Raw genomic sequence first — 8,900 nt, 5'->3', positions numbered from 1 at the left:
CCATCATGTTTACATTCTACTGTATGAATCAACAAATAGCATTTATCAAGCATGTTATCAAGACATGGGAGATAGTGTTTTGCCTATAGATATTACCATAACTCTTTTTATAGGACTAATAATGACCTTCCATTGGAAAAGGTCCTCAAATTGCAGGGTTTCATAGACTTATTTGTCCCTATGATTGCCTGTTGGAATACAGTAGAACCTACTTCAAGATTCTTGGCTCCTTTAAATCTCTCATTTCAAATGTCCTTCTTCCCAGTACCGATTTAGAAGTTCTGCTTACAAAGCTTTCATGTGCTTTGCTACAGCTTTTTAAAACAATTTAGAGATGTCAGAGCCAACCCATTTGCTTCTGTCTTAGCAATCAACTTATTTCACCTTTTTTCTGGTATCCTAAATCTGTCTATTCTAAACATGAATATGAGTTTAAATATATTAGCTATTAAGTATAATAGCAGGTTTAAATATGATTGGAAGTGTGCATGAATTTTCTGGTTTGTTCATAATTTATATATATATAATTAAAATAACCATGTAGGTATATTCATTTGTGTGTATATATGTATGTATGTATATATGTTTATATACATGTATACATATACATTTATGTATATATATATTATATATATATAAAATATATTATGTAAGAAGGGAATAGTTGAAAATTTATGACCCACCACATTATGTTCAACCACAAGAACTGGATCCTAATTAGAATACATTATACTCTGTGTATATATAACATGTCAAGTACATTCTACTATCATGTAACAAAAGAAAAAAGCTCTAAAAAAAATTGTGACCCAGATTACATTACTAAGAATGAAACATATTTTCATATCTTGGTATCTATGCTTTGATCTCTTGGTCTTCGAGATGAATGTAGTTACATTTGTCATAGTTTCCTCTGAGCTTGAAGGATTATTACTGAAAAAGCACTTAAGAAGTATTAAAATTTTTAGTGAACCTCAGGCAGCATATTAAAATATCAGAATATTATTAGTATAATACCATGAATGATACTGATTAGACTTGAAACCTTGTTGTAGATTATACACCTACTTCATATTTTAAACAGCTTTTCTCCCTTCCTTGATAGTGGATGTTTATAGGAACCAAGGTGGTATTAGGTAAACATTTGTGACTCAAACTATATATGTTGTGGAGATGTAGAATACACAAGTCAACGATTTTTAAAAACTTAATGGAAGAAACATATTTCAACCTATGCTTTAAATGTAATGCTTAGATAGACATCTGAATGAGAGTTAGTGATTTTAAGTTTAAAATTATATATTTATGTTTGAATTCTGTGAAAAGTTCTGAATGCTGTAATAACTGAATTCATAATAATGTTATATATAGAGAGAGAAAGAGACAAAGATAGATGCATAAAAACACTCTTGGGTTTTGAAAGCCACCAACAGAGTTAAGAAATCTTAATAATGCTTCATGTGGAGCCTAACCCTTAAGTATCCAGCAATGTTATTGCAGCATATTCAAAATTAATCAGCACAATCACAAATGATGACTGCTGATTCCTTTATAAATCCTACCCAGTAATATGACTCTTAGGGATAAAAATTTAGAAAACACACACTTGTAATCCTCTTGAAAATGTGACAATTCTACACAATTTGAATGAAAGAATGCACTGGCTTCCAGTGATATATGCTTAAGGGGGAAGCTACTTTTCTGAAATAACTACAATGGCATTCATTGTTCACAACCCTGTCATAGTTAGACATTAATGTGAGAATGAACTAGGGGTTTTCTAATTCATCTTCATATTTCTTTATATGACATTATTCTAACACTTAAGTATGGATTTAAAAAATGTAAAAAGGAGCAAGAATCAATTGTAATTTTTCCTACAAACATTCTCCTTTGGAATGTGCAAATCATTAATCCCAGAAGGGCAGTAAATGATACTTATTAAAGTATAGGCATTGAAGTCAGAGAGGATCAGGAGTAAATCTTACCTTCCACACGTACCAACTGTGTTGACATCAAAAGTTAAATCTCTGTCAGTCTCCATTTTCTAATCTTCTCTGCAATGATCCTTACTTCCAGTAAAAAATGCTAGGGTCTAAACAATGTAATGGGATAACGTATCGGGTTCTTATAGTAAGAACTCAAAAATAATAGCTATTACTTATTAGTTTTCAAAATTTTTAAATTACCAAAGTTAAGCAACAAATATTAATGCACAGCATCATTAAGTGAGTTCACAAAAATAAAGTAGCAGTCAAGATCTTTTACTCATACAATTACTTTTTTATATGAAGGGATACAACAAAATTGCATTAGGTAAATATAAATATAGAGCAAACATGCAAGGTTCTTTTAGTCTAATAGAAGAATAGAGGTGTTTGACCTGAAATAAAAGAACCAACAAATACTGGCTCATTCTTAGGACTGAATACTAAAAATATGTGTATTTTATAATTGAAAAATAATATTCTCATTTTTAAAAGTTACTTTGAGCAGAAATTGTGACCTTAAATGAAAATAGATTTCATTATCCAAACTCTATTTCATAATATCTGAAAATTAAAATAAGGGAACTATCAAGAAGTTGAAAATATATGTAGCACAAAAATGAGTAACAGAGGGCTGGGGATATAAGCTGGTAGAGTGCTTGCCTTGTATGCACAAAGCCCTGGGTTCAATCCTCAGCACCAGTAACAGAATGAATCAAATTATATTGAACTAATCATTCCTATCCAACAGTGTTTGCTTTACTATATTCAAGTAATAGAGAATGCTGTTAACATAAGCAAGAAAAGCAAACTAAAACAAAGAAACAAAATTTAGCAGGAACAAATTCTGGAATGGCAGAATAAAAAGCCTCAAAAATTTATTCCTTTAAAAGCAATAGAAAACACTGCAAAAAAATTGTCAGAATCAAATTTTCACAACTCTCAAAATACCAGAACAGAGACAGCAACAGTAGCAAATGTAGCACCAGAGTAAGAAAACCAAATTCTAGAATTGCCATATGTTTTTATTTTGATGTACAGTTTTCAACATGTAACCAACAAAATTATTAAGTATGCTGATGAAAGAGGAAAATAGCCATGAATAGGCAGTCTTTTGAGAAAGCCAGATATTAGATTTTCTAAACAAAACTTTTAATTACCCCTTACAATAAATATGTTCAAAACGAAAGGAAACCATATCCAGAGAACTGATGGAAAGTGTGAAAATGAAATATCATGAAATAGAGTTTGGATAATGACATAGAAGGAACAAAAATAAACAAAGAGCAACTGATCATTTAAGAAGTATGATGCTTAAAATGAAAATTTCACTATAGGAAATCGAAAGCATATTAAAATTGGCAATTTTATCAAAGATCTTGAAGAAAGGTCTGAGATTACCCAGTTCAAAAGAAAAAAAAAAAAAGAAAGAAAGAAGTTGTTAACAGATACATATGAAGAGTCATCAAGAATGCTAACATAAAGCAGAGTCATGGAGAAGATCAAGAGCAGTGAATAAAAAAAATTAAAGACATAGTGATCAGATTTTTTCACATTGATGCAAAACATTAATCTACTTATCCAAGAAACTCAGCATACTTAAAATAAAATAAACTCAGAGGCACATGCTTAGAATCATCAGTGCCAAAGTCTTCAAAGCCAAAAAAAGAAAGATAATATATAAGCAGAAAGAAACAACTAATCATGTTCAAGGGACACTCAGTAAAACCAACAATGAAATTCCTACCAGTGATTTTGCAGTTGTAGAAGTTAATGGGAGAGGAGGGGCTAGATTTACATCTTGGTACTGAACTTGCCCATCATGAGTGAGTCTCTGGGCTCAATCTTTGCACTTTGGAATAAAAGAAAACAAGAAAAGGAAGTTAGTGAAAACATAATTAAAACTTTTTAAATTAAAGAATGTCAACTGAAATTCCATAAAATATAAGCAAAAATGAACATGGATTAAGACATTCTTTAGATAAACTTTAAATGAGAAATAATTGCTAGAAAACATATTTCACAAGAAGTACTGAAATTTGTCCTTCAGTTTTAAATGAAAAGACATAGTTAATAACTCAAATCTACTGAGGAAAATAAAGATCCCTGGCAGTACCTACATAATTAAATGTAAGAGGCATTGTAAGTGTGTATTTATTTGTAATTTTTTCTAATACTGATTTTTCAATAGCTGCATAAAGCAATAACAATTCTTTGATTTTGAGTGTATTATATAACATGATGTAGTTTAAAAAAAGTATAATGTCACCAAGGAAAGGGGGAAGGGGATAACTACATGATAGCAATGCATTTGCATACTTTTGAAATTGTTAGTATTAATTAATTAATTAAATGGTTTAGCTTATGATCTTAGTTGTAATCCCCATGTCAACCATTAAGAAATTAAGTGTAAAAGATATAGAAAAGGAAACAAATGGGAATTAAAGTACCATACTAGAAAATATTCATTTAACACAAAAGAAAAGGAATAGTAGGGTGATAAAAATATGTAATGCATATCAAAATAAGTAATAAAATTATAGACATAAGTATTCCCTTATTATTAATTACATGGATAAAGCCACAATAAGATATCATTATCTATTTACTATGATGGCTATGGTTTTAAAAATAAAAGGAAAGTAACATTTGTTAATGAGAATGTAGAATAATTACAGCCTACATATATTGTTGTTGGGAATGTTAAATAGTACATTCAATAAATAAAACAATTTAGACATTCCTCAACAAGTTAAACTGAACTGCAACATGATCCAGCAATCATATACATAATTATACCCCAAAGATCTGACAACCAATTTTAAACATAAATTTTATACATGAACATCCGTATGAGCAATATTCATAGCAAATGAAGAAAAGACGCAACTTCAAGTCCATCACCTCATGAACTGATAAATACATGCGATATATCTATAAAGTGAAAAACTGTTCAGTCACAAAGAGGAATTATATACTGGTAATTGTTACAGTATAGATGAACTTTAAAAACATGTTAAAATGATAAAAGCCTGACGAAGTAAAAGACCACATATTATAAGAATATTTATCTGAAAATTTCAGAATAGGCAAATCCAGAGGGACTTGAAGCAAACTAGTAGTAGCCAGGAACTATAGGAATAATGGATAACTGGTTAGTAAGTTTGGGAATTTCTTGTCTGGAGATAGAAAGGTTCTGGAATGAGGTAGTTAAGATAATTTAACATTTTGATTGTACTGTCACTGGAACATACACTTCAAATGATTTAAATAGTAAAATTTACAATGTATGTAGATTAGTACGTAATGTACATGTGTATATAGATACGCATATGCACATGTATGCACATATATAATTAAATAAAATAATGAAGTTAAAAATTCCAGCTAAAAGCACAACCTATAAGAATAGACTAAGCAACATGATAAAACTCTATGCCTTTTAAAGGCAATACACTTTAAACTCAAAGATAAAGTAGGTTAAAATTTAAAATATGGAAAAAGATATGTCATGCAAACAGTAATAGTAATGAGCCAAATAAATAGAAACAAAATAGAGAGTAAGATAAATAAAGGTTAGTAACAAGAAAGATGACATTTTTTCGTTGTTGTTGTCTTTTTTTTTTTTTTTTTTTAATTTGGGATTGAACTCAGGGACACTCAACTACTGAGTCACATCTCCAGTCCTTTTTTGTTTTTTTATTTAGCAACAGGGTCTCAGTGAGTTGCTTAGCTTTTGCTGAGGTTGGCTTTGAACTCATGATCCTCCTGATTCAGCCTCCTGAGCTTCTGGGATTATAGGTGTGTACCACTGTATCTGGCAATATGGGTACTTTAATAATAAAAACTATTGAGAGACATAACAAATATAAATACATATGCATATAGCAACAAAGCCTTAAAATACATGAAACAAATCCAAAAAATTATTGGCCTTTTGGGAACCTTAAGTCAGTTTTTTGGTGAACTTAATGTGGACTTTGGTGAACTTGTGTATCTTTATGTTCATAAAGATAGGTTATTGTATTATTTAAACTCCAAGAGAAATGCTATTCTTTCTGATCTACAAACTCATCTTTAGGGTAAGTGTACAAAGTTCATGACGTCAGGGGAGCTAGCCTGGCATCTGGACTCTGCTGTTTCATAGCTGACAGATTCCAATAGAAGTGAAAGGATGGGAAAAAACATACCATGCACACGGACACAGCAAAAAAGCTGGAGTATCCATCCTCATTTCAGATAATGTGGACTTCAAGCCACAACTAGTCAGAAGGCATAAAGAAGGACATTACATACTGCTTAAGGGAAGCATAAATCAGCAAGACATAACAATCATAAATATCTATGCCCCGAACATTGGTTCATCCATGTACGTCAAACAAATCCTTCTCAATTCCAGAAATCAAATAGACCACAACACAATAATACTAGGTGATTTTAACACACCTCTCTCACCACTGGATAGATCGTCCAAACAAACATTGAATAAAGAAACCATAGATCTCAATAACACAATCAACAATTTAGACTTAACCGACTTATATAGAATATATCATCCAACAAAGAACGAATACACTTTCTTCTCAGCAGCACATGGATCCTTCTCTAAAATAGACCATGTTTTATGCCACAAAGCTACCATTAGCAAATACAAGAAGATAGAGATACTACCTTGTACTCTATCAGATCATAATGGACTGAAATTAGAAATAAATGACAGAATAAAAAACAGAAACTTCTCCAATACTTGGAGATTAAATAATACACTATTATACGATGAATGGATAACAGGTCATCAGGAGGGAAATTAAAAAATTCTTAGAAGTAAATGAGAACAAAGACACATCATATCAAAATCTCTGGGACACTATGAAAGCAGTACTGAGAGGAAGATTTATTTCATGGGGTGCATTCAACAAAAGAAGTAGAAATCAACAAATAAACGACTTAACACTACAGCTCAAAGCCCTAGAAAAAGAAGAGCAGAACAACAACAAAAGAAGTAGAAGACAGGAAATAGTTAAAATCACTGCCAAAATCAATGAAATTGAAACAAAAGAAACAATTGGAAAAATTAACAAAATAAATTGTTGGTTCTTTGAAAAAACAAACAAAATTGATGAACCCTTAGCCACACTAACAAAGAGAAAGAGGGAGAAAACTCAAATTAGTAAAATTCGGAATGAACAAGGAAATATCACAACAGACACAAGTGAAATACAAAACATAATTAGAAGCTATTTTGAAGATCTATACTCCAACAAAACAGAAAACCTCGAAGACATCAACAAGTTTCTAGAGACATATGAATTACCTAAACTGAACGAGGAAGACATACACAACTTAAATAAATCAATTTCAAGCAATGAAATAGAAGAGGTCATCAAAAGCCTACCAACAAAGAAAAGACCGGGGCCAGATGGGTTCTCAGCCAAGTTCTACAAAACCTTTAAAGAAGAGCTCATTCCAATACTTCTCAAAGTATTCCATAAAATAGAAGAGGAGGGAAACCTCCCAAACTCATTCTATGAAGCCAATATCACACTGATACCTAAACTAGACAGAGATACATCGAGGAAAGAAAATTTCAGACCAATATCCTTAATGAATATCGACACAAAAATTCTCAACAAAATTTTAGCAAATCACATACAAAAATATATTTAAAAGATAGTGCACCACGATCAAGTGGGTTTTATCCCAGGGATGCAAGGTTGGTTCAATATCTGGAAATCAATAAATGTCATTCACCATATCAACAGACTAAAAGTTAAGAATCACATGATTATTTCAATAGATGCAGAAAAAGCATCCAGTAGAAGTGTATTTAAATTCTCTAGTAGACAATGTTGGACAGGGAAAGGGTGTGGGTAGGGCTGGGTCATTAATATACAGGCTACTCTTTTTTCTCTTTCCTTTTTTTTTTTTAAGCAAAATAAACTTGAAAAAATATTTTTCTTGGTAAAAATGGGAGAAAATTCCAATGTCCCTAGCCATGAGAGACCAGTTCTGCTGAGAAGTGAATGGTGGAAACTCAAATTTGAAAACATTTGGGGAAAGGGAAAATTGGCTTTCTGTTAATTGGCAAGTGTTCTAGTGGGACTTTGTTTTTGACGGGGTGTGTTATGTTGTATGTACACATATATGGACCACAGTCTCAATTGAGTTTATAAGGTTCAAAAGGATGGTTGGTTAAATCTTGATTTTTGCTAATTTTTCTCAATAAAAGCCCATGGGAACTCAATAAATAAATAAATAAATAACCCATGAAACAAAAATAACAAAATCGAGCAGAGAAATAGGCAATATAACAATAAAACAATGGTGAGAGATATCAGTAACCTTCAACAATATATAGAAAGAGTATCAAAATATCAACAAGGAAATAAAAAAGTTGAAAAACAAATGCCAATAAACCAACCAGCTCTCAGAGATATCTACAAATGATTCATCCAAGAATAGCAAAATATACATTCTTTATAAACATGTAGTATTTCCTAGACAGCATTTGTTAGGCCATAAAATATGTGTCCATGAATTAAAAATGTTTAAAATCATGACAGATAAGCTCTTTTGCTTGAATTAGTAATATTAAAAAATCAACAAATGTTAAAATTTGGGAAATCCATGAATATTTGCAGATTAAGATACATAATCCTAAATAGTCAAATTCATGAAAAAATATTTAAAATAATCATTGATATATCAAACATTAGTAGACATAACAAATGGTATGCTTAAAGAAAAATTTGTATTTGTAAATGCCTCTGTTCAAAATAAAACTTGAGGTAGTAGGGGACTCTAATATGGTGGAGTAAAGAAAGGATGTACTTCCCACTTGCTCTGCCATTCAGAATTGAAATGATGAGCATACTGGATGGGTATCTGAAGAAAGTAATTATAAATCATTAT

General features: G+C 31.0%; 1 long non-coding RNA gene across 1 annotated transcript in view; it reads right to left on the bottom strand.

Moving 5' to 3' along the window:
* Nucleotides 1–589: 589 nt before the first annotated feature.
* The window catches only part of LOC306643258, a 193,018-nt gene continuing 184,707 nt past the window's right edge, over nt 590–8,900 (bottom strand). The window contains exons 2-3 of the long non-coding RNA XR_013758868.1: nt 3,736–3,840; nt 590–2,095 (exon numbers count right to left, since the gene is read on the bottom strand). This is a non-coding gene — a long non-coding RNA (uncharacterized lncRNA). The remainder of the gene's footprint in view (nt 2,096–3,735; nt 3,841–8,900) is intronic.

The sequence above is a fragment of the Sciurus vulgaris genome (genome assembly GCF_902686455.1).
Source record: "Sciurus vulgaris genome assembly, chromosome: 13".
Taxonomy (NCBI): Eukaryota; Metazoa; Chordata; class Mammalia; order Rodentia; family Sciuridae; genus Sciurus; species Sciurus vulgaris.
The sequence above is the reverse complement of the archived record's forward strand: the minus strand, read 5'-3'. Positions and strand labels throughout refer to the sequence as shown.